Source organism: Falco punctatus (assembly GCF_963210335.1).
Source record: "Falco punctatus genome assembly, chromosome: 7".
Lineage (NCBI taxonomy): Eukaryota > Metazoa > Chordata > Aves > Falconiformes > Falconidae > Falco > Falco punctatus.
The window spans coordinates 62,785,477-62,811,986 of NC_137587.1; the positions used below are offsets into that span (position 1 = coordinate 62,785,477).

Sequence of the window (26,510 nt, forward strand, 5' to 3'; positions counted from 1 at the left end):
TGAGTTGAAGGGGGAATAAATGACTGGTCTCCCAACTCACTGCTCGGATGGGAAATACCTTGGCTGGCCCTGCAGCTCCTGCCTTGCCCAGACACACAGGCAGAGTCAGTGCAACCCTGGCTTGTTTCTGTGTGTGAGGTTAGAGCTAAAAATCACCAGAGACAGCCTGGATGGAAGTGGAAGAGGGAAAGCAATGAAGGGAAAGACCAGGGAAAGTCTTCTCCTTTAACACGAGCTAGTGTCTTTCCTCCCCGTGTCGCACATCCTCAATTTCCTGTTCAACTTAAAGTCAACACATCTGTCACGTTAGCATCTCCGCTGCCTGGTTCCCCAGCCACCCCCCTCCCATCTGCTCTCCCTCCTGCCTCCAGCCTCCCTCCACTCCCATTGCTTTCTGGCTGGAGTGTGTGTGTGTGTGCGTGCGCCTGTGTTTTCTGCTGGCTGATGGACTTTTCCATTGATTGTGCTTCAGTACCTGGATGCAGGCGCAGTGGGATGATCGGCTTGGCTTGCAGAGCATTTACTTCTAATCTCCGGCTTGTGACATCCTAGCAGAAAGGGGTGACCCTTTCAGAAGCAGCTCCAGGGGCTAGAAAGAGGGGAAATGGCTGGTGAACGGCTGTGGTGAAATATTTCCTAGTTCTGGTAAGCGATGCTTTTCTCTTTGGTCCCTCTCTGGGCAATCAGTCCGGATGCAAAAGCAGTAAGGCTTAAGGGGGTAAAAAGCAAAAGGCGGGGAGCTGAAAAAGAGACAGAAAAAAACAATGAAGCCCATTCAGTTTGTACTGAAGCTTTTCCAGGGGTCAGTGCTCATCAAAGCAATTTAATTACTATTAGCGAGAGGCTGGGAGCCGAGCAGATCAGACAATGTGTGTGTGTGTCTGGGCAGTTGGAGCCGCTTTCACCCACATGCAGCTTCATCGCCCACTCTGTATCTTTTTTTCCTACATGATTTCCAGCTTGGTCTGGGGCACCTTTGAAGCTCATGACCAAGTATCAGTGATACTCTCCGTGGGGTAGTCCTAGGTGAGCTGCTACCCGAATGCTGCTTTTTCTGCCCTATGCTCTTTACTGCAGGAGCTTTGGAAGGTCATTCATTAATTCTTGCCCCTCAATTTGCATAAAGCCCCTCAACTTTTCTAGCTGATAAACTATAATATCCATCATGAAGTCTAACTGCATTTTACCCTGAAACTGGTCCCCTAAGTTCTGTGAATAGGTGATATTGAGATGCATATAAAGATGCTTGGAAGGACGAGGGTCTAGCTGGACTACAGTGTTGGGACTGTGAGCTATCTGATGTCCTGGACATTGGCTTTTACCCTAAATGCGAGGTTTGTGGGTTGGTTTATCTCACAGGGCTCTCAAAATGGGTGTCCTGCTTCTAAGTGGAGTGATTGCAAAGCTCTTACACTGGGGATGAATTTAGGGCCCTTCTTCAAAGAGGATCAGGAAATAATAAACCTAAGAGCAGCCTTTGCAATCTGTCTGTATCGAGTCTGCAAAGGTCTGTACATAACATACCTCTGATGACAAAAAAAATCAAAGGAAAAATACAGTGGTAAATTTCTGGCAATTTGCTGGCAGGTACAAAGCTATGACCCTCTTGACAGACCTGTGTTCCACCCAAAAACTGCTGCAAGATTTGGTTTGGGAATACCAAAACAAATTATTTCTGGATTCATTTATGACAGGCAGAGTTAAAAATTACTCCTGAAGAACATTTCAGAGATGATTTGTTTATAAAAATATTCCTCTCATGATGTATTCATACAGAAACCTCCACTTGCTAAAAATTCATACATTTCCTACTCTTTGATGTTAGATACTGTGCCACTTCGAGTGGGACACTCTGGTTATTGCACTAATTCTAGAGCAACCCTGAAGTCTCAAGCACCAGTTACTGTAAATCTAAAGAAAAACATCCTCCTCTCCTAAGCAGTGAGTTTTGGCTTGGATTTTTGTTTCATGTGTGTTTCAGCATGACAATCTTTTGTACCAAATCTGCGTCTGACAATCAGTGGGTGAAGTGAACACAGGAAAGTGGAAGGGGCTTTGCGTGACTAGATCCCAGCACCATACGAGAAAGCGAGACTGTGGGAATTGCCATGTTTGTTGTCTTGTGGGGGCAGGGGGGGGGGGGGGGTGGAGGGGGGCTGATGATTGTATCTGTGAGGAAATCTTCTTGGAGAAGACAGATTTTGCTTCCTTTAACCAAAACATCTTGGTTTCTTTCAAAAACTCAGAAATCCTTCTTTCCATGTTTCCTAGAAAAACACTTCTGAGCACTAGAAGCTTCTATACATTGTTTTTCTAGTTGAATTATCTTCTAAAGCTTGCAGGAATGTTGATGTCAGAGTACTTTTGCTGTCAGCGTTGTGCTGGTGTGCACTTGACTTTTCTCCCACATTCAGTCTGAGGTACTGGCCAGTGGTGACTCTGCTTTCCTGGTCCCCGCTGTAGGGCTGCCTCCAGCACTAGGTTAATTTCCCCTGTTTAATTAATGGCTCTGTAATATTTATAAAGAGAAAATCCTCATACCCATCTGTGGTAATTTCGGTATGTCTGCCAAGACAAAATTCTAGGGCCAAATGAATATTACAATATGCTAGATCTACAGATTTTTATAGCATCCCAAAGATATTTCCTGAGAGACACTGATTTGATGCTGGGGAAGTGAAGGACAGATCCTAAAGTCTTTGACTCTGGATGGAAAGAGAATTCAATGTACTACAGAATTAATGAATGCTATGACTTCCAGTTGAAGTTTAGTCTTCTCATGGACATTTGGGATATGAAAGATGGATTTCTCTTGTGGAAAAAAACCCAAACATTTGGTAAGGGCAGGGAGTCATATGAGATCCTAAGTGAAAAATACGGCAGATCATTCCTACGAAGACACTTGGCATCAGTGTCATTATGTCTTCAGGACAAGGTAATCCAGGAGATGGAAGATGAAACTTTCCTTGCCAGGGAAACTTGGAATTGGAATCCAGTCACCTCTTGCTTGTCTCTCCAGATTTTTCTTACCACATCTGCTAAATTACCACCAGCTATTTGCGTTTTAAATGAGGGCTTCCTCCCGCACAACCCATCTGCTCAGCCTGTTTGTTCTTCCCGTGCAGTCACGACTTTGTGATCACGTTTATGTCAGTAGAAACACACTGGTGTTGGAGAGAGAAGGAAGAGGGGAACAAGATGACCTTGCAAATTCCCTTGGCTGGATTGAATTCAAAAAAGGACTTGGGTTAAAAGAGGGGGAAGAACTCTTATGAAAGAGAATTAAGCCAGGGCAAGGGAGCCAGGAACTTCAGGCTACTTTGAGGATAAATCTTCTCTTTTTTTGGTACTATCCTAGGCAATCTTTATGATTAGACATTGTAGACTCTCCCGCATCTAAGGTGACATAGCTCACCTCATCTGGACATGTTCTTGACTGCCTTAATGCCAGGGAGGAAGAAGAAAGTAAGGCTTTTCTTGCTTGGAGGTGGCTGGAATGTGAGAGTACTTTGTGGTATTTTAATCTGCCTCATTGAAGTGGAGGGCCTGCAGGTTTTCAGAGATGTTTTCTGCAGATATGATTATAGATACAGAGGGACATGATAGAGTTCTACAAATTTGTGACATGGAGACAGTGAGTAGGGCTGTTGACTATCTCTTCAAGTCCAAGACCCAGGCAACAGAAGAACTAGCCAACAGAAGCCAGGTACAGACCAAGATGCCTCTACCCAACCATCCAAATGGGAACTAGTCCTGGCCCATAATCTAAACTAGCATTTCCAAATAATAAGCACTCCTATGGCCAGCATGCCTTCCAGACCAGAACTACGCTATGGCTAACCAGCTTGGATCTATCTGTACCCTTATATAGATAAGATATAAATATTGATTGTGCTTTATAGGATGCCGCCCACCTCCCACAAAAAAAAAAAAAAAAAAAAAAAGCTGGATGTGCTGAGATGTACTCAGCTGTGTTTTCTTCTCCCAACATTTAAGAGTGGGCATCAGCAGGATAGCTCCCACAGCCGTGTAGACTGTGTTCCAGATATTTGGGGTGTCATGACCTGGCTTAGCTCAGCTTATATGACAGCCACTCATGCCTGCTGTGCATTTTCTATAATGAGAAGGTTCTATAATCAGGGGGATTGCCCACCCGTGGCAGAAAGCAGCTGTCCTTTAGGTAGCACGTAGCAGCCAAGAGAGCAGAATATGTTATATTCAACAGTAGAGATTCTGGGAAAGAATGGAAAGCAGTATGTGAGCCCCAAAGTGGTACTTTTGACTGAAAAAACTGCTCATGATGAGCCATGCATGAACACAACCATGTAAGAGATGCTCTCTCCTAGCTCCTCCTTCACAGTCATCATTGTCCTGCCTAGGAGAGAGCCCAGCGCTCTCGTGTGAGGGCTGTGGCCGGCTGATGCTGGGCTGGCTCCTACAGGAGATGCTGCAGGACTGTGCAGCAGCTGGTTCTGGATGATTCAGTGTTTCCAGTTAAACCTGGTGTTTTGCTGTGATTCATGGCAGCTCTTGTGGGAGATGGCTTTGCAGGAAGCTGGAATTCATCTGCTCCCAACTAGGTGATGGATGGACTTGTTCGAGTTCTGGCTCCCGCCGCGCTGCCAGCACAGCTGTCTCCCTGGCCTCCCATCCTCCCAAACTGACAGAGGGTGAGAAGAGTGGTGTCCTCAGGACAAGGCAGCTCTGGTATTTCTACCCAGCAGGGCCCTGGGCACCACTGCGAGGTGGAGAGTTTCCCATTCTTTGCTTGGAGATGATCCCTGCTGGGTGTTTTTTAAAATGTGGGAGGGCGAGTAAAATCCCTGCGGGAGATTCTTGACCATGGAGAAAGTGCTACGGGAGCCAATCTGCTCCTGCGTGTGACATGTATGTTTTACACCCCTCCTACTCTCGAGGGCTGAGCTCTGATACTGTAGTGGTGGGCTGATGGCTGGTCCTCTGCTGAGGTCACAGCCACGTCTGAGGGACTGCTCCCACCACATCCCTCCAGGCAGCAGGGAAACACCTGCCTCCTCCATGGGACATTTCTCTTGCCCTTTATGGCAGGTGGTCAGGTTGCTGCAGCTTTGCCAGCTTTAACTGCTCTAATTATGGCAGTTTACAGGTTCCTGACTCCCTGAGCTCATACCCATGCCCTCCTTGGGCATTTGCGATGCTCCTGGTGTCTCCCCTCTGCTTTGGCACTCAGAGAAAACCTCCATAGAGGTGGTGGTGGTGGCTTCTTTGAGGAACTTCATTTATGTAGCAGTCCTACAAGTAGCGGTGGTCCTCAAGCCTGATGACATCTAGTTTGGCAGCTACCATCCTCCTCTGAGGCACGTTCCCAGGGGGATTAGTGCAGCCAGAACATGAGGCAGATTGAATTGGCTGCCTCCACGAGGGTGACTGAGGGATTAGTGAGGCTTGGGGGACAAGAATGGAAGTATGCAAAAATACTTCTCCAGCTGCACTTGGCACAGAGGATCTATTGCACTGGACACTCATACTGATGGATAAAAGCTCTTTTAGATTTACAAGCTATCATGGATGGGTGGATCCTGATTTTTAGTCTCAGGGCTGTAAATCCAGTAAAATAAGCAAAATTCCTCTGGATTTATACCAGAATAAAAGATACATGGGCTACTATGAGGGATATGGCACCTCTAATGTAATAAACACAAAAAGTGACCATTCTGCTCTCTGTACAGGTGGGGCCAGGGTTCTGTCTGCCTCAGAAGACGTGGGAGGGAAGAGAGAGTGATTTGGGCTCATGGCTGCTTAGGGCCGCAAGAGGTGGGGGCTTTTTACAAAGCTCTGCAACAACCGGGATCTGGTTTTCAAATGCTTCCAGCCAACTGCAAGGGAGAAAACCTGACCCAAATTCCTGTCGCCTACTTCCACTGAAGCTCAGAGTGGACACTAGTGAGATCAGCCACCCCTCGAATCCTGGGGTCAGCGCTGGGCCCTCACTGCAGGGGGGACACTGAGGGGCTGCAGCGTGTCCAGAGCCGGGCAGGGGCTGGGGAAGGGGCTGGGGCACAAGAACCATGGGGAGCGGCTGGGGGGGCTGGGGGGGTTCAGCCTGGAGAGGAGGGGGCTCAGGGGGGACCTTATCGCTCCCCACAGCTGCTGCAAGGGGCTGCAGCGAGGGGGGTCGGTCTCTTCTCCCAGGTCACAAGTGATAAGAAGAAATGGCCTCAGGTTGTGCCGGGGGAGGCTTAGATTGGGGATTAGGAAAAATTTCTTCACTGAGAGGGTGCTCAAGCCTGGAACAGGCTGCCCAGAGAAGTGGTGGAATCACCACCCCTGGAGGTGTTTAAAAAAAACCTCATAGATGAAGTGCTCAGGGACATGGTTTAGTTGGTGGCCTTGGCAGTGCTGGGTTAATGGTTGGACTTGACAATCTGAAGTCTTTTCCAAACTAAACGATTCTATGATTCTATTCTTGGGGGGATACGTTTGTCCTTGTCCTTCTGCAGCCGCCCATGCCACATGCACTCACAGCCCAAATTCACAGGTGTTTTAGCAGGGCTGTCTCATGGCAGGGATGTACTGTGCATCGGTTATGAGCATGCGTAGATGAGATGTTAAATGATTTATACACAGGTCCCAGTTGAGAAATCCCAGTGGTTTCTTCTCCTGATGTGTAGCTGCTGTTGGTGATTAACCAAACTTTCCTGGCATTCAGGAGCTGAGGAGCATTTTCACTTGTGATATAGACCCAGTGTTGCCATGCTTGGTGGAGGCTGAGCCTCCCTGGTGAGCCGAGGCTAGCTGTGACCAGCATGAAATGAGCGTGGAGCCCATTTCCAGTGGGGCTGGCACATGCATCCTGCCATCATCGCTGCCATTTATTAGCCCTCTGGGGACTGCGGCGATGCTCTGATGTCTGGCCACCCCTGGGAACATGGGGAATCCCTTTTGCATTCTCAGAGCCAGAGAACTGGAATTCAGAGCAGAGTATTTTTAATTAATCTTGTATTTATTATTTATCACGAATTGAATATGCTTTTGGCTCTTTCTTCTTCTTTTAGGTCAGGGTATTTAGGGTCGGTTATTAGTATCTATTTTATAATGTTAGCAAGACAGGGTTTTTTGTTCTTAAGAACTCAGACACTGCAAATCATCAGAGAAGCTGCCTTTGCTGTGGTCGTGGCGGGCACGGTGCCCATGGGTGTAGGGCAACATGGGCACCTTCAAGGCAGGGTGTCCAGCAGCAGGGGAGGGAGAAGGCAGAAGCCAGAGCCTCGCTGGGCTGCTGGGGGGCTGCGACGGGATGGGGAGGGGCAGAACTCAAGGGCTCTTGTCAGAAATGCTCATGGACCGTTTCTGAGCAGAAGGCATTTGGTATTTTGACACATTTTTGAAAAGCCAGGTATAGCCACTGGCTAAAGCAGGTCACTTTGGGGGCTCCTGCTAAAGGCTTTATTTTAAAGCAACCCTCCTTCAGCCCAGTGGCTAAAAAAGTCTGTGCTGAATGCTGCAGAGCCAGCCCACTGAAGGATGATGTCCTTTCAACCTCTCTGATCCTCCTGACAAACATAGGACAGGCACTAAGGGAATGAGGAAAGATTAGGAAAAAACTGAATTTGCCACCCTGTGCTCCCCCCCCCCCCCCCCCCCCCCCGCCCCATGCAAGTTCTGCAGAGCCTTGTCTGTAGCCGAGATTTACAGCTTGCCTGCTTTAAAACCAGAAAGGAGTGGGAGAGTGCTCCAGTCCTGCTGACTTACAATTACGGGGTGCTGAGCACAGCAGTTTCCCAGCCATCAGTAGAAAAGCAAGTAAGATTTACACCTGGAAGTCAGCTGAGAAGTTGGAAGAGAGGAATGAAAAGTAAGATGCTTCGAAGCCATGCTCTTTGAAGGCTGCTGGGGCTAAAGCAGCAGGCTGAAATGGGGCTTCTGTTTGGCTTTCTACTGCAGCAAATGCTCAGGATGGAGAGAGGCTCGGTGAGGATGGGAGCACTCACCCCTCCGCAAGCTCTGTGCCAGGCAGCTGCTGCCGGTCCTCACTGTTTCAGGCCATGCAGCTGATTAAATATTGAAAGGGTTTGGTTGCTGTTGCTTGAAAGCTTCTGTCTGGATGAAAATGAAGTTACACGAGGACAAGTTTGTGCTGGTGCAATTAGTCTCGGTTTAAATACAGTTGACCGTAAACAGACCAAAAATAGCTTTGTGGGTTTTAACGTAAAAGCACCGTTAGGATGTGGGTTTGGGTTACTCCTTTTGGGGGGCCAAGGTGTGGGAGAGCTCAGGGAGGGGGGATATTGCAGATGGGGTCAGGCTGAGTTCTCAGAGAGACCCTGTGGCATTCAGAGACTGTTGCGGGGGCTCAAAGGCTGGTTGTGATGGGAGCTAACACCTGAGGCTTGCATGTTCACACAGCAGCCTTGCTGCAGGCTCACCTCCCACACACCCCTGGCACCCTGGGAGAGACAGTGATGGATGGAGAGGCAGGCAGAGAGGGGAGGGAGAAGGGCTTTGCGGTGGGTTATAGGGTTAGGCAGAGGCAGGAGGAGAGCTGGGATTACGGCTAGAGGCCAAAAGTGGGTGGAGGAAGAGATGAAAAGGGTTGATGTTTCTGGGAAGCTGCATATAGACAACAGGAGAGCTCTATGAAAAATCAGGCACCAGAGACCTTGAGGTACCTAAGCAGCAGCAGAAGGAAGCCAAGGGTGGAGGAAGAAGGTCCTTCACTGACTAGTGGCACAGCCAAATCTCAAATACTGATAAGAAGAGTTGCTTTCCTGTGAAAGTAGAAAAACCTGACCATTTTTCTGCTCTCCAGCCAGGCCCACGGCTGCACTTTCATCTTCTGTGAGGATGTGGAAGGCATTTTCCAGCTTGTTAGCTGTACACAGTCAGGAGCATCCTGAACTTTAGTGGCTCGGTGCCTTCCTGACAGACCACCAAATGGGCAAGCCTTCACGGTCCCCATCCGTGAGTCCTACAGATTTCCAGTCACCCCCTGAGCTTTTGGATAACCAGGGTGTTGGATTCACCCATGGAAGTCCCAAAATCACTAGTAATGCTTGTTTGCGCTTTCATGGGTTTGTACAAAATTGCTTCTTTCCTGCATCTGGCCCCAGTGAGGATGCAGCGATCTGGGCGTCTCTGTGGGCTGTGTGCTGCAGGGAATGTCACAGCAGGCAGGGCAGAAGGGCTTGGCCCCGGGCATTTAGTCACTTGGAGCACTCAGACCTTTGAGCCGGAAAAGAAAGTTCCCTTCATTATCTGCGTGTTCAGGCTGGAAAGTCAAATCTTCTGTCCTGTGACCAAGGGGAAATTTTGCAAAACCTCTCTCCTCTGGTTAAGTATAAATATATCCAGAGAATAGTTATCCATTTGATTTCAATGTTGCACAGATGCTGGATAGTCTGCCATCCAAGCGCGAGCCACCCAGCAGGCAGAGTGGCCATCCAGCCTGGGGAAAAGGGCAAGCTGGGTGCATGGTGCTGGTCCCGCTGGTTCACGCAGAGTTTGGGGCAGAGAAAAGAGAGGCAGTGTTTCCACCCTTCCCGCAGGAGGAATTTAGTCCTTTCATTGGACTGTATTTGTTTTAATATATAATCATCACTTAAAATGGGTTTCTGGTCATTTTCATCTACAATTTCAGTCAAATCTGCCATAATTTTACTAAATATTTCTAGGTTTTGATGGTAGCATCCTATAGTAGAGGAGACCTGTAGAAACTCCTGTGAGTAAATGTCCAAGCAATGTAAGCTTTGCTTACTTGCAGCCTTAGTGAACTGGACAGGATTTGCTAAACCAAACAAGGAATTTAGCAGCTCTTTTTTTCCAATGGTCAGGGAAAAGGGATCATATTTATCTTTCTTGTTCAGACTAAGGTGGTGTGTCTGCAGCAGAATTTACTGTTCAAATTTTCATTATTCTTTAGAGCTAATTGAAACTTGATTTAAAAAATTACACTAATCAGTTCAGCTTGCAGTAGCCATTGATCACTTTGTAAGTGCTTTTTAATGGTGTTATGTGACAATCGTTAATTGTACTTGATTAGAAGAACATGATTACAACAGGGCTGCGGGATGGATGGATTGTCAGCTCAGCAAATCTGGATTAATCTACAGTCCTGAGGTTCTGATGCATAACATATTTGAAATCAAATTAAAAATACGGGCTAGTGTTATTAGAATTGGATGTGTGTTCATGGTGAAAGTCATTTGATATAATTTTTGCATATTTTTTGTTCTTTCAGAACATCTAATGTAGCTGTTCAGTTTCAATTATTGTTTCCCAATTGTTATAAAAAAGTTGTCTTTGCACTGGGAAGTATTCCATCTGGAAGACTTCCAAAACAAAATATTTCCTTTGACATTTAAAAATCAAATTCTGGAACAGAATTTTATTCCTACTAGATTTAGATGTGACATTTGATTAAAAACCATCCAGAATTTCCATGTCCATGTCCAAACAGTGTACAGTAAAATGCATACTGATAGTAATTCTTTAATTAACCATTGTTGGGTTTTGCTTCCTCGTACCTGTTATGAAACAATACTACGGTTTTGGCAGGCTTACAACATCTGAGACCACGTGGCTCAGCAGAAGCGTGTGGCATGTAAGGAAGAAAACACGATCTATTACATCTATGTCCCACATCAAGTGGGAAACAACACCAATCCCAAAAAGTTGCAATAAGGCTTCCCAGGCAATCCATTCAGATCAGAACAGATGTTTCCCAGGGGTCTTGATCTCCTGTGCATCCTCCTGGCCCAGGACTGGCTGACTAAGAGTCTTTTCCCCTTCTGATGCTTTGTGAGGGCAGCAGCTGGGGCTGGGGGCTCAGGGCAGAAGCTGAGCCCTGCTGTGCACAACCTGCTGCTCTCACCAAAACGAGCTCTTTAACTCCCTCAGAGGCTGTGGCACCTGAATGACAAGAGAGAACTTTTGTCTCCTTCCAATTAGCACGTCTAGCTGGTGTTCAGTTTCTTCCTTGCTTTCTTTCTTCCTTTCTTTCAGTTTAAAGTGCATGGGAGGCCCTCACCGTGGAGGGTTCTATTTTGGATGGGAAAGGCTATCGCAGGGGGACGACTGCAGGAGGGACAGTGCTGGGGTCCGGGACATCCACCTCCCTGCCGGGGAGCTTCAGTGGCCTTTCAACAGCAGCAAAACAAGCAGCTCCTCACCCTGTCTTTACAGTGGGCTGGTGGTGGCAGCTGGTCGATCCCTACCCTGTGGGAGTACAGGAGATAATGGAGCTGCTTCCTTGATTAACTCTGGCAGCGGCTGCTGAGTTAATTAGTGGCCGAATATAGGATGCTGGCAAAACAGCATTGCTAATTTGACCACAAATGCAGCTTGGAGCTGAGTGGGATTGGGGTGAATTTCATTCCCCCCTGTTAGCAGAAATATTTTTCAAGATCCATTCAAAATGAGTGAGCAGGAGATGCTATGGCTGTTTCCACTGTGAGGTTCCACCATGAGATTCAACCTATGTGAAATTTCAGTGCGGAGTCTTCCTACACGGCTTCATTTTGCATCCATCTGGCCCTGCTTGCTCATGTCTGGATTGTCTTTGCCTTGCCAGCGGTGGTCATTCAGGTTTCATCTTCCCACTAGGAAGGGGAATCTTGCTTGCTTCAGGTGAGGGAGATCTAGTTAAGCACGAGAGGCTCCTGAGAGGTGTCTAGAAATAATTCCTTTCCTGTGGTTGCAAAAGCAGAGGCTTGCTCTGACCAGCCATGCACGGTTAAAGCACATACATAAAGGCAGAGATCTCTCAGGATCCAGCTCACGTGCAAAGGACAGATAGGATCCATGAAGCCTTTAGTAATTTCACAGGGAGACGACCATTCAGGTTTGCGTGCACTCAGCATCCCAGTGGGAGTGCCTGTCCTTGCAGCTGGAAAAGAGCTGTTAACAAATGTTCCTTACAATAGTAACCATTTAGCCGTTGGCTTGTCTCCATGCCAGGATCTGTGCATCAGCAACTCTTTGTTTCCGGCTGGTTCCAGGTAGACAGATGTTTTCTTTGGGGGTGCTATGGAGACTGTAAATGGTTTGGATCAGGATATTGCACCTGTGCTGTGTCTGCTTTCATCAGATGCGCTTTCTAAAGGACATTGGAGATAACATCTTCTGAGTGGGTGATGGAAGAAAGGTGGAGTGAAATGGGAGAAAGGGTGAAAAACGGAGTTGCTTGTTCAGTTACCGAACACAGAGGAGGGTTTTTGGTTTTTTTCTCCTCAGTAATTGCTGAGTCAAATGTGCATATCAAAGTTTACTGAACAAGCCCTTTCTGCATCCAACCTTATGCAAAACATTTCTTGCCTGAAGACAGAGCCAATTACCATGCATGTGTTTACCCAGCTCCAGGAGCCTGCCTAGCTCCTATCTATATTTCATGAGTCCCGACACTCCCCGAGGCTTGCTGCACTCTGCTCTGCCTGCAGTGAATGGCTCCTCAACTGCAAAAGCCGCAATGACTCAAGAAAAAACACACAAACAGAGGAAGCTCCCTGGATTTACCTCCCCTGGCAGCCTTGGCCTTATCCCCTTAATGCTGGGTGGCATTTGGATGCTCTTTCAGAGCCTGCCAGCAGTCAGGCACATGCAGGAGCCACCAGCTGGTTCTCAATCTACCTGCCATTGGGCGGATGTAGAAAACAAGCTGCTCCTCAAACCCTACACGAGGTGGTAGCCCATAACTACCAACTTACCAGCCATGCTCTGCTGTCTTTTCCATTTTTAATTCATGGAAGGGTTAAAGCAAGGTCTCTTACATCTGGATCAGCCGTACGGTCAGCGCGGGGCTCATGCTCACAGGATACTTCCCAGCAGTTTGTCTTTGATTTTTTCAGGAACCCCAGTGATGAGGTTTCTGTCTTTCCCTTTGAGGTCCTGTCCTTCAGCCACAGAAATATTGCTGATGGGAAGCTTTGCCTAAACTTTGACATCAATTTGCATTTCAGGCTTTCACATCTGCTGCAAATGCCCCAGCACCTGGCCAAGCTCTCATCTGGTGTGACTGGGAATAGATCAGTAGCAATGCAGCTTTCCAGCTTGCTCCCCTGGTATATTCCCCATGCAAACGTAGCCAGCTCTGTTTGGGAAGTAGACAGGGTGGGGTTTTATGACTCCTTGATTGCTTAGAAACTTTCTTTTTATGCCCAGTTGAAATGTCTTCCCAGCCAGTTGACATTCTCCTTGTTCTTGCATTGATGTTGATTTTGGAGCGTTTTTTCCATCCCTTTTCTCTTCCCCTGCTCTTAGCACAGCTGGGTCCAGCTGGACAGTATGGATGGTCTATTTACACTGCCCAAGGAAGCCAATGGATTAGTGTAAAAGAGAAGCTTCTCATCTCTCTTCAGAGACCGTGCTCCTTCCCTCTGGTCAAAGAACGTTCATCCAAACATTCTATTCTCAAAAGAAAAAGATCAGTTCTGGACGAATCAGAAATGCTCGGGAAGCAAATGTTTCCTTTTGTCTTTTTTCACTGAAAATGATCGAACCTACTGCAGAATTCTGAATCCTTGGGGAAAACCTAGTGAATTTTGAAAAAAATATATTGACTAATATGAAGAAAAAGTTTATTAGCATCTCTTTTTTTCATATAAAATGAGACTATTTTTTGACCCTTTCTCCCTGCTTTATCTGCCTAAATGAAACAGACAAGGAGCAGAAAATGCTTCAGACCGATTTTTTTTAATATTCAAGGTTTTTCCACTTGTTTCTAGTAGATTCCCCATTTGCTGGGCTCTCTTAGTCAGAATCATGTGGAAGAAACAATGTCTGTTCCTATCAGCAGAGCTGTATTTTTAGAAGGGATGCAGAAAATAGAGGTAAGTTTGTGTGTCTTCAAGTAAAATGTGGGCTTTCCAATGGTGCTCCTTTTTTTTTTTTTTTTTTCTTATTTTAAATTTACTTTACAACTGAAACACTGTGGGTCTTGGCTGGTATTTGAATCCAACTCTGTGATTTCTTTATGTTGCTTTTATTGTGGAAAGAACAAATGACACACATCAGAAATCTTCAGTCATTGACAGTGCAGCTTGCTGTTCTTCCAGTTGGTATCAAGCCAAAGGAATAATGTTTATCTATGCAGTACATATCTCTGAAATCTGCAGTTCACGTTGCTCTGCGATCTTAACCCAGGTGATTTTATGACTGCTAATAACCACTGTAATTAGGAACCTAATTAAATACCCTCTGATCTTACCCTTCTGAGTCGATCAGCTCAGGGGGCTGCTTTGGATTCTCCATATTCTCTCCACACAGCCTCATACAGCAGGTAAAGCACAGATGATTTTTAGAATCCTTTGAACTATTAGATACTGCTCAGCAGCATCCCAGAGCTCAGGGATGAATAGACCAGCAGCACGAGCCGATGTGGCTAGCAAGTTCCTCCAAAGTATATTGAATGTGCTAAAAAAAATAAATCACTCAGAATGACAGAGCCAGGAAGGGCAGGAAAGGTTCGCCACTTCCCAGCAGAGAAAGTCAGTCGTGCCTCAACCATCTGTAGCAGCACAGCAAATGATTTGTCAGGTTAGCGTTAAAACAGCTCTAAGAAGGATCTAATCTGTGGCTGGGGGCAGGTGCTGGGGGTGCTGTACAGAAGGATCAGCAGTTTTGCCTTCACTTGGCAGCCAGGGTTACTCTACCAGAAGAAATCAGAGCTGTCCATGAGCCAAGGGAGCTCTCATGTCATGCTGCAGGGGAACCCCTTGCTGCAGAGACCACAGGCAGCACTTCCCTTCTGCAAAGCACACAAGGTGGGAGAAGCAGAAAGAAAAGTCAGGCAAAAATTCTCTGCCTGGGCTGGGGGCTGTGGGACCTTGGGCTGGCTCTCTGGGAGGGGTGGGTACCCTGAATGAGCTGGGCAGAAGTGGCTGTTGGTCTGTAGGAACCGCACTGAGGCACCCTTGGGATCGTGTTGGGTCAAATATCTGGGATGAATTTGGGTTCACCAAGCCCTGCTATGTTTTGCAGTCACTGTGCTGAGGAGCATATTTGTGCTGGCCACCCACGTCCGACCACAGGGGAGTTCCCCCAGACTTTGTACCAGTCAGACTCAGAGCAGCAGATCGGGGACCCCCTGGAGAGAAACATTTGCTCAGCTTCTAACAAGTGAGGAGACTAATTTGTAAGAGATCAGGTGGAGTTACTTCCCAGAGAAAATCCTGCTCATCTCACAGTAAAATTTCCAGGCACATCGCTTGCGAACAGGAAACGTCTGCAATCTTCTCTACTTTGCATCAAGCTCTGGTACCCCAAATTCAGGCACTGTGCAGCTGGTGTTGAACAGAGACCTCCTGCAGAGCCTGGATCTCCACCAGCCTTGGAAAGAGAGTCCTGATGAGGACAGCTGGGCGGGTGACACTTAGGAAGCAGGGAAAGGTGTCACCTGCACTCCGTAGAGGACGGACACTGCTTTTAGACACCAACTTTTACAAAAGTTATGGTCTTACTAAAACCAAAAAAACCATGATGGGCCAAATGCCTTACCTGGAGGATGTGTATCTGGCTGGGGTTAGTTTGGAGGTGTACTGTGGGTTGGCTTCTTTTTAGCTCTCTGGCCCTGTGGAAAAAATATTGTACCTGGATCCTGCGTGGTGGTGAACAGACTTGTACAGCAGTGCACGACAATGGAAAGCAGTGAGCTGTGAACATCCACGTGTCATGTTGAGGCAGTCATGGCCCATGAGTGCCTCCACTGGAGGAAGTTCTGTGCTGTGGTTTAACCCCAGCTGGGCACTAAGCACCGGCAGCCACCGGGTCACCCCCACTCACCCCCAGAGTGACGGGGAGGAGATTCAGGGGAAAAGGTAAAACTCATGGGTTGAGATAAGAACAATTCAGTAATTAAAATATTATTACAATAACAACAATTGTAAGAAGGAGAGAGAGGGAGAAAGGAATAAAATCCAAAAGGCTAAAAACACCCCAGTGATGCATAGCACAACGGCTCACTGCCTGCTGACTGATGCTCAGATGGACGTCGAGCAACGATCGGCTGATCCCTGCCAACTCCCCCTGATTTATACACCCAGCATGATATTCTATGGTATGGAATATCCCTTTGGCTAGTTGGGTCAGCTGTCCTGGCTATGTCCTCTCCTGATTTCTTGTGCCCCTCCAGCCTGCTCGCTTGCACGGCCTGAGAAATGAAGAAGTCCTTGACTTAGTATAAACATTACTTAGTAACTACTAAAACCAGTGTGCTATCAACATTATTCCCATATAAAATCCAAAACACAGAACAGTACCAGCTACTGAGAAGAAAATTAACTCTGTCACAGTCAAAACCAAGACAGTCTGGCGCCAGCGCTGCAAAGCGAGGAGGTCTGGGCAGGATGCAGCCCCAGCCATAGTTCATCAGTAACTGTGGAAGCCTCCACTGCCCAGGGCATGTCTGATCCTCTGCTTCTCTACAGGGAAGTGAGAAATGTATTCTATTCGGAAATAAAAGATCCTTCCACAGACCAGTTTTAAACCCCATCTCATCCCAATCGCAGCAGCAAACCCATTTACTGTTGAGCAGAAGCTTGGCCCTCTTCCAGCACCGAGCGTAAAACACAACAGGCACGTCAATGCCTTTTGCTCGCAGCTCTGCACCCATCACTAGATCCGTTTGTGGTTCTCACGCACGCAGGAACTGTAGAGACTCAGAGCTGTCCTCATTCCATATTCATTACCTGGATTCCTCATATCTGCGCCTTGCAGGAGAAAGTTAACGAGTGAATTTAGTGCTCAGGCAAAGCACCAGCTTTACAGCCCTGAAAACCCACCTCCTCTACAGCACAAGAGTACCGGTTTTCCCAAGCAACAGCCTTTTGGCTGCCCTCGTCCAGCTGAGATACAGCACTGCCTGCTTCTGTCCCCAGGTATCCCACAGCATACCTGGGAGGCAGACAGCACTCTATCCCGCTCCCCAAACGGGAAATAGAGGCAGAGAGAGCAGTCACACAGAGCCCTGCAAAAATTTCTGTTGCAGAGAGAGCACTTTCTATATAAAATGTCCAAAACTGATGTGTTAATCATAGGTCCCTAGTTGTCTTCCTACTGTCACTGCCCTCCAGGGATCTCAGGCAAGCAAGGGATCAACTGGTCAGCTCTTGCTCCTGATTAGCTTGCAGTGACAGGATCTGTTACTGCAGGCTTGGCACTGTGGGCTTCGGTGCTCTCGCTGCTTATTCCTGGGTAACCAGAAAGATTTTTCAACCACCAGCAGATTTTGCATTCGTCTTTCTCCCTAGCCCGTCTGGGTAAGATGAAAGCCTTGATATCCACCCGCGGGCCATTCCCCGGCTACCCATCAAGTAAGTCTGATGTTACGCTTTGATAAATAACTTTTTAACATCACCTCCTCTTGCTACTTTCTTCACCTGGGATATTCTACCCTCTTTCCCCTGAAGAGGCACCAGCATGATCTGCCTTGAAGTATTTGGTATCCCCTTGAAATGTGCCAGCTAATCCCCCCAGGCTCATCACCTGGAGGACACTTGCTCTCACACTCCATTTCTTGCCTGCCTTCTCCCGTATATTATCCAGGATTCCTGCTCCTAGCAAAAGTCTTGAATTTATTTTATCTTGGATTTATTCAGGGTGTGATAGACCGTACTTCTGTCTTCCCCCTCGGGAGCAGAAGCCATTTGCTGTGGTAACACTATCTTCTGGTGTCATTTCTGTGTAAACAGTCCCAATGTAGCCGGTCAAGGGAAAGCCATTTCACAGCCTTCTTGTTACTGCTTCCCAGGATCGACCACCCAGGGAACCCTCTAGCCTCGGATCCCCTCTCTCACAGTGGGCACCAGTAAATACATGTAAGAAGCTCCTCAGTGGACAGTTACAGAATAGCCTACACCAGCGTAAAGTTCTCTTGATGTTTACCTGATGTCTTGCAGAAGAAAAACTTATTTCTCCCAGTAGAAAAGAAGGTTGTAGAAACTCAAATGGAACTCATGTTTTCCTTTCCCTTACATACATCTAGTCTGTGCTTTCAGTGCTGCCAAGACCTTGCCTTTTATTCCCAGGAGCCCCACAGGTGAGTGTGTAGGTAGGGCTTTCCTTGTGCAGGATTTCAGCCTCTTGCCTTTCAAATTCCCTGAATGTCCCTTTGTCTCCTATTATGAGACTGCAAGTCCCTGTCATTTACATTTTTAGGACAAAGAGACTGATTTTTTTTCCTTTTCTTCCCTGTTGCAAGAAATAGTTTTCACGTCCCAGAGCATTGCTTGAAAACCGAGCTCACACAAGGCGTAAGGCAGGCAGATACTGCCAGGAGACCCCTCACCAACCTGCTCTTCCCTTCCACCCAACGGAGGGCTCAGTTGCCTGCTGATCTGGAAGCCACTTAGGCCACCAGTGCCATCCACCAGTGGGTGACTTCACCCGGTCCCGAGAAGGCGTCTCACAGGAGCGTTGCCAACTGACTTGGGGTTGAAGGGAGGAACGACAACAGAGCTCTGCGCAGCAGTGCAGGACGTGATCTCTGAAGCGAGGTGGGGATAAACAGTACCAGCAGTAGGAGTAAGTGCGATCAACACATTTCAGGCTGCACTGGGCTGCAGACTCTGCCAAATTCAGGAGTTCCCCTATGAGTACTGGGGAAAGCAGGAGCTAGAGGAAAGCCCGTGCTCTCTGATCCCACTCATCTGCTCACCAGAAGCCAGGTGGAGGGATGCTGCTGTGGGGACAGTTGGCAACAGGTGTACTTGAAGCCCAAATCCTGGCAGGCAGTCCCTAGCATGCTTTTCAAGAGCAACTTTCCATGCTCTTTAAGGCCTGTTGTGCCTGACTCTGCAGCACAGAGAGCATGGCCAGCTCTCCTAAATCTCAAGACTATCAAACTGACAGTCAAAAGGACGGGCAGTCAAAGTGGCCCTGAGGAGCCTGGCAAGGTTTGGTCTCAGCGTGTCAGGACGTGGACTGGAAGCTGGATAATAACATGCTGACAGATGAAATCCTCAGATGGGGCCAAGTGCAGCTGCCCACCGCAATCCCACAATACGCCTGCTGACATAAAGAGCCATGCTCCAGCTGAGGTTTAGAGAGGCATGAAGGATAGAAGGCGTCCCGGTGCCAAATAACGTTTTTGCGAGCAAGCTAAGGAGAAGTGGAGGCCAGCCAACTGTGTGGGAGCAGACAGCTGCTGAAGAGGCATAGCCTTGAGTCCTGTCTGTTGGTGACATGCACAAGGGCACATGGTGACAGTAGCGGTGGGATACACTGTGTCCCCAGCTCCCAGCAGGGAGGAAGATGCTGAGTTTCTCAGTATGTGAATCTTGCTAAAAGTCAAATTCCTCCATTAAACTCATTTCCAGCAAGACTGCGGCTGGAATTTCTGCTATACAGCCCCTTGGCAGGCTGGGTCAAAGAGGCTGGGCTTTGGGAGAGGGTGGGGGGATTCCCTTCATTTCAGCATCTGCAGGAAGGAGCATGCTTAGACCAGGGACAATGAGGAGCAGTCCCTGGGTCACAGGGTACCTGCCCTCCCCCTGGGAATGCCAGAGCAGCTTCCCTGCATGAGGATGCCAGAGTTTCAGGATCCCTTTCCATTGCCTTTCCGTTTTTAAGAGTGTCTGATGACTATTAGTGTCTTTAGCATGTCTCTTCGGGTAGAGCTGAAATAAGAGGAGTGGGAGGACCGCTATGGAACAGGCTGGAAGTATTATTGATTTTGGTTAGACACAGCACATTGGAGGTCATTCGTAGGAGACTCTGTCCTTGTGAGGATAATTTCAAGGTCACAGTTTTGGCAAGGACAATCTGAAGTCCAGAAAGCTGAACATTTAAGCTCTCCATTAGTGGTTACAAGATTCACTTTTCAGTTATATATGTGTCTTCCCTGCACAGTCTGTGATAGGTAAATAAAGTAACTTATTACAGCTATTTTGCAGACAAGGAGCTAAACCTAAGAGTAACTAAATGTCATCTCTAAGGTTAATTGAGCCATTTGTGGCAATACAAATCCGTACAGAGTTCTTGATGCTGCCCAAGACATTAAGCCATCTTTTCTCTAACCAAACCTGTCTGAGTCCTGACAAATAGCTGCACAAGCATGCATTTTTCAAACCGTTTTCTTACCCTTTTCATATTTTACAGAAAAATTACAGGTAAAACATAACCAGAAGTAGCCTGAATTCAACTCTCCTGGCATAAATTACCCTGATGGCAATTTGACTGTAACTCCCATCTGTACTGTTGCACCCCTACCCACAAGCATGAGTCACACAAAGCAATAAATAATAACTAAATCCATCTTCTGCCTCGACAGGTGATTTTGAGGATTTTTTCTCTGTGTACACATGAGCTATGATGCTATACCTTGATGATGTATTGTGGCTATTAATTTGGGGAGATGACGCTTTTTCATCATTAATGTCCAACCTGAACACAGGAATTTATTAGGCTGTTTGGGAGGCAAATACACAGCCTTCTCACCGAAGTGGAATGCCTAATTTCCTTCCCCACCTCCCCTTTTACTGTCTCAAGGCAACATTACTTTCCAAGGCTGGGGACTCCAGCTACTGTTATGCCTTCTCCTCTCCTTTCCTTGCTGACCACCACCCTCCCACCCCGTGCCTTGTCCTACCTCCTTTGCTGTATCTCACACTCTGTGGTTGCTATTGCTCATTCTTTGGCTCCTGCAGCATCTGCGCCTTGTTTCAGTGGTTTCCTCCTCCCCTATTGATCAGAGGCACGAACCTTATTTCAGCAGGCTGTGAGACAGTAGGTGACCCATGGCACAGCTGAGAACCACATGACTTTGCACTGTCAAGATACTGCCCAAGCTTAAGGCTCTGCATAAATGAGCTGCTGTGGCAAATATCCATGCTAAAGACTCCTGCAGGGACAAGAAAAGAGTATGGGATGCTTGGGAAAAACCACTGCCCAGCAACCCACCTTCCCATAACGTTAGGGGCCCCACCACGTGTGCTTGAATTAGCCACACTCCCCTTCTGCTGTACAGCACAAAAAACCTGCCAGGGGCTCTTTTGAGTTGCATGTCTCCAGATGGGTATAAAATAGGAGTATAAATGTAGTGTTGCTATATGTGAGGTCTTATGTTACTGTTAAGACAGTGCCAACATATTCCAGGCCCTATGATAATTTTAGTTTATGCATCTAGTCAATAAAAAAAAAATATCTATTTTTGTGCTTTTCTGTAAGATGCTTGTTTCAAAAGCAGGTTCTTCAAAGATCTGGGAATCTGAGATATTCAAGGTACAGTCTCCCAGCTAAGACAGGCTTTGCAAATTGCCTTCATCCAGAAGAAAACATCACTTTGTGGGTATGTTTTGTTTGTGCTGCAGTGATACATGTGATGCACTAGTGAATTTGACAATCAAATAATGGAATCTGTTGAATTATCATAAATGTTAAAAACTTCAGCTCTCCTCAGTAGTGTTTCATATTCAAAAAATGGTCAAACTAATCAAAATGCTATGAAAATGGATGAAGCAAAAGCAACAGCTCCAGTGTTTTCCCTGCTACATAACCTTGAAAGGAAACTCAGAGTGAACATCTCTTTAAATCTGCTGCTGCTTGCACTTTTATTTCTCCACAGGCAAGGTGCATAATGAACAGTGTATTTGCAATTTTGAAAGCTCTTGTGGTCTCAAAACAATTGTAATGGAGCGTTCACGCAAAAAAGAAAGAGGATGAGTTTAGTTTGAGAACTACCCTTCCTGCTTGATTCCACTCCTAGCATCATAGTAGCTGCGCTCCTCAGACTTGATTTTTGAACAGCTCCAAAGGGAAAAATAAGTTTCAAACCTGTTAAGGAGCATGGAGGAAACATAAGGTTGGCTGTGACAGGCTGCAGCACAGGGGATTTCTTGGAATGAGCCTGAATTCTGGCATGGCCAGTACCTTGGTACATTTCCCTGGAGCTGGCAAGCGGGGACTGATGCCTGAGCATCCTGAGCTGGGAAAAAGCTGTTCCCAATAGTAGGAATGGTTCCGAGCAGGGAGATCTCTCAGCCTCTGGAAAAGTTTCTGCTACAGCCCTTTCTTAACAGACTCTGATACTATGGTGGAAAACAGGTGACAATAACCCTGCAAGGGCTGCTGTGAAGCGCAGTAAATGGTTTGTCTGTCTCCAGTTTGTGGGCAGGTTTGTTGGTCCCCCCAGCAATGGGAAGGTGGTCACGGACAATAATGGACAATGCTTTTCAGTCCCTCAGACACTGCAGTCATTGCCCATTTGAGACAGGAGATGATGAGACACTGCATCCTGGCCACAGCAGCCGTTAACTCTGGGAAAAGAGGGGTTTTGTGGCACAGCACACTAAAGACACCTTGGCTGCATGGAGCCAAAGGAGAGGGGGAGCTTCAGGCTTCAGCAAGGCAGAAAGTAGGGAAGGACAAAAGCAGGGAGTTCTGGGGATGATGAACACACGCAGCAGACCTCAACACTGCACTATTAGCCAGACGCAGAAGAAAGAACAAGGTATTTAGTAAAGATACTTGCTCAAATAAAATCCTTTCTGGAAGAAAGCAGTATTTAGAAATCACTCTGGCTTGCGTCTACTTTCATGACCTCACTGGAGCAAATCTATTCATCACAGGCATGCATTAATGAATTAGTTAATTAAGTGGCTTGTTATTTAATAACACAGGTTGCAAGTGTGATAAAATAAAAGTCCCCTTTGTAGCTAGAGGCACATCCTTGCCAATAAGCTAAGCGGTTCATAGTTAATCAGGCATGTTTGCTGTCTGACACAGGCACAGTTTGCTGAATTGCAGGCAGTTTATTTCCAAGGTTATTGCTTACACTTATCTCTCAGAGCTTGTCAGGGCCTCCAAGCCTGGTAAGGTTAGACCTAATAAGCTGTCCAAGGGCAAACACACATAGAAATGCTCAAACTTATTAAAGGGCACCAGGGCACCGTTGTTTCTGAATCAACACTAAATTACCTATTGGTTTATACTGCCAGGTGCAAAGCTGATAGAGAGGATGGTTTATTAATAAGCAGTAATGCCTCTAAGACTCTAGCTCTCTATGATATTGAAAAAGACAAGGACATAGCAGAAACATGTGCTGGATGTTTGGCACTGATACGGCTTCCCTCAGTGATCTTGGGAAAGCTTCTTGATTTACATCTACATTGGCACATCTCTGAGTATTCCTTGGTATCTGGGTCAGGGTTTGTGCCTCTGCTCCACATTAGGAAAAGATTTGTGGGGCAGCAACACTCGCTTTTATCTTAGTCACCATGACAAAGATAGCTGGGTGTGAAGACTGGAAGGAGGCCATAGCTTACTGGTCTGCAGCTGCCACGGGGGTATGGGACACAGTGCTCAGCACTTCCATTTCAGTGCTCAGATGAAGTTTCAGACCCTGTCTTGGGTCAGGATGTGCGAAACAAACCTAAGAACTTTTCCCAGCCTTTCATGGAAACAGTGAGCACTGCAGGCTGCTTAGGTGCTGTGATAGTCAGAGAGGAGGAGAAGAGGGAATAGAAACCCAGGGAAAATGTTTAGAGACCCTTGGTGTTTTCTCAGCTAAAAGACTGTTAATCTCAATAAGATGGCCAAATTCCAGTTCAGGCATATGCACTTCTAAGTTTTCTTTGGGTAAATTATTATCTCCAGCAAACTGTCACTTGAAACCAGACAATCCTCTCCCACCAGTCCTCCTGCTGTGATTCTCCTCCATCCTCCATGGTTTTGTTCTTTTCCCCTTCACCACCTCCCTTCTGAGTAAGCTCTCAGCTGTGATTTCTCCCTGCTTTTGCTCCTTGAAGCAAGTCTGTTCATTATTTATTAGCTACCATACTCTTATACCATCTGTCTCAACTCATTATCCATATTCAGCTTGTCAAATTGACCTTTTATGGCCTTTCTCTGGGATCCGAATGTGAAGTCTGTCCCTCCTTATATAGCTTTGTGCTGCTAAGCCATTGCTTTCCAACTCCTACTGTTAAACATTCCCCTTTATATCTCACGAACACCCAGCTTGCTAGCCTGCATCCTTCATCCTTAACTTCAGAAAAGCTGTTTATTCTGCTTGACTGATGCTTGTTCCTTGTTTCATCCACTACACGCTCACTGTGCCAGCTTGTGGCAGCACGTAGTGCCTTAGATATGACCTTTAAAGCATCTGCACTGATAGAGTATCAGGGTTTAAGATATAACCTCCCTTTAACAGTCCGGGGGACTTTCTGTCCCTTAGTTCATAACGTAATGTGGTGGATTGCACATTAAATTCAGCCCACAACCTCTTTGCTGTGAAAGTCACCACCACATAAGGCAATGGCATTTTAGTGCTGGGAACGAGAAATCTCCCCCAGAGTGCTCAGGATGGGCTAGTATGAAAAAGCGTAATGGCATTAGGGCAGGACACCCAGATGCTTACTCAACAGAAATCAGGACAGCTCCATCAAACACATTGGAACCGTTCGTGCTCACACCACGGCCAGCTCCGCCCGCAGATTGGTGAGCTATTGCACATGCCTCATCTTCAGACATTAGAGCTTCTCTTCGCAGAGCAATGTGCTGCTGTAGCAAAGTAATGCAGGACTCCAGGACCAGATTACACAGTAGGTGTTTTGTTGTGGTGGAAGAAAACATACACAGTCTGCACCTACACAGAAATGCGTAAAACCCACCACAGATCAATGGAAATTATCCAGAAACTGTAAAACGATTTAAGTTCAGTAGACTCGGTAGCAAAGGGGTTTGAACTAAAATGCTTTCTCTGTTAAATAATTAATCTGATCTGCTGGTAACACACTAAATAGCTTCAGCTTTCTTTTCCCTTCATATCTCAATATATCCGGACTGCATCAGCACCAATTTTCTTCCAATCTGCTGCATGAGAAAGGTGAATAAATAAGTCCTGTCCCGGAGACCTCGGCAGTAGTTTTAGAGCAAATCGATGATTTTTACACTGAACTTTTGCCCTACGTGTCCTGCCTGTGCTGCAGGGCAGCGATCATTAGGTGCCATCCCTGTACTGCTGGAAGTCAGTTCTTTCAACCAGATGATTTCAAGTCAATGACTTTCAAATATCTTGCTCTTCTTTTCACTCGCAGCTACCAATGCAGAATCAGTGGCACAGATAGCTTGCTTAATAAGCTCCATGGAGAGTTTTTGAACATGTGTTACATACCTATCAAATAACTTCTTAATAATAAAAAAAAGAGTCTCAGGAGAAACTTGGTTTTATCCTTAGTTTTCACTTAATGCAGCGCTTCTCTCTGAAGTCACAACAAAAGACACCTCTTCATCCAGAGTTCAAAGCAAACTCTTGTTAAGGTAGGCTCTGCTACAGACTTTGATTTTTAAATCTCATGTTGTCCAGACCCGGATAGCCTCCTGGTAGTCTCTGCAGCCACAGTTGATTATTGTAGCCATTAACACATAACTTTACACTTTAAAACCACATATTGGCATGCTCACCACATAATCGTGGTGTCTTTGCTGACAAAGAAGCTTCTTTTTGCTTCCAGCTACCACGTCACTGATTAAGAAAATTAGAAAGCTCACATATGTGCCTTGATTTTTCTGAACAAGTGCAGAAAAAAGAACTAAGAAATTACATCTGGAGCTGACATTCCTCCAGGTGCAAGGGGTTTCCAGCCTGGGACTGTGATATACTCCTCCCTCAAGAATGACTGATGACCATAATTTCTTTTGGACATTAATCGCAAGGGCAAATATTACTTCCAGTCTTGTGAGACTGGAGAAGGAATGGGAGGAATCAGGTTTGTGGTTTTTTTTTTCCCTAGTGTGTATATAGTGCTCCCTTACCTGTCTGCAATCATATATAAACTCGCATCCCAAGGACTGATCTATATTTCAAAAAGAGACCAGGTCTTCAGCTGATTAAATCACACTGATTTACTGGCCAGTGTTCAGACCTGAGAACATCCTACTGGAAATTCCCCAGGGACTCATTTTGCATCAACACCAACTGATTAGGATATTTGATGGAAAGGCAAAGTAAGGAGTGACTGCTGAAGACCTGCAAGAGATGTGATCTATTTTGATACAATCACACTGTTAAATAGCAGTCCTTTTTTTTTTTTTTTTGACTGAGTGATGATCCCCACAGCTAACTTCTTCCAAAAGTGTTTCAGAATCCTACGCTCTGAGACTTTTGTCCCTGTCTGTTTATTACTTTGGCAGCGAAACAGAATTGCAAAAAGTCAAGCAAGAATCAGTAAGGATTAGGGCTGAGCTCTAACAGAGATGGCCTGAGATAGGTTTATAATCCTTAGATATGAAGGCGAGAGCTGCTATTATTAAGCAGTAGGTATCACTTTTTCTTCCCTGCAGTTTGTGGATCAATATGTCAGGGCTTCCATCCTTCCCTGGCTATTTCCCCCTTTATCCTGAGCACAGTTTGGAACATTAATCCCCGTCCTGGCTCTTTGACTTCCTATTTCACTTGGTTTCTACCTCTCTGCAGCAGAAGCCCCCTCATTTCCCTTTTCTACCTTCGCTCACACATATATTCTCTCCAAATCCTGCCGCTTTTCCCTCTGCAGGATCCTTGCCAAGAACCCAGCCTTGCCATCTGTCCAGGAAAATGATGG

The 26,510-nt window shown here is 46.5% G+C and overlaps 1 protein-coding gene across 2 annotated transcripts in view; it reads left to right on the forward strand.

The window, feature by feature from the left end:
- The window catches only part of SV2B (synaptic vesicle glycoprotein 2B), a 75,498-nt gene that overhangs the window by 13,978 nt on the left and 35,010 nt on the right, over nucleotides 1-26,510 (forward strand). Inside the window, exon 2 of one of the 2 annotated variants that reach the window (XM_080395204.1) lies at nucleotides 473-645. The exons of the other annotated variant lie outside the window; for it this stretch is intronic. The gene's annotated coding sequence lies outside the window, so the exon portion shown is untranslated. The remainder of the gene's footprint in view (nucleotides 1-472; nucleotides 646-26,510) is intronic. 2 annotated transcript variants of the gene reach the window in all.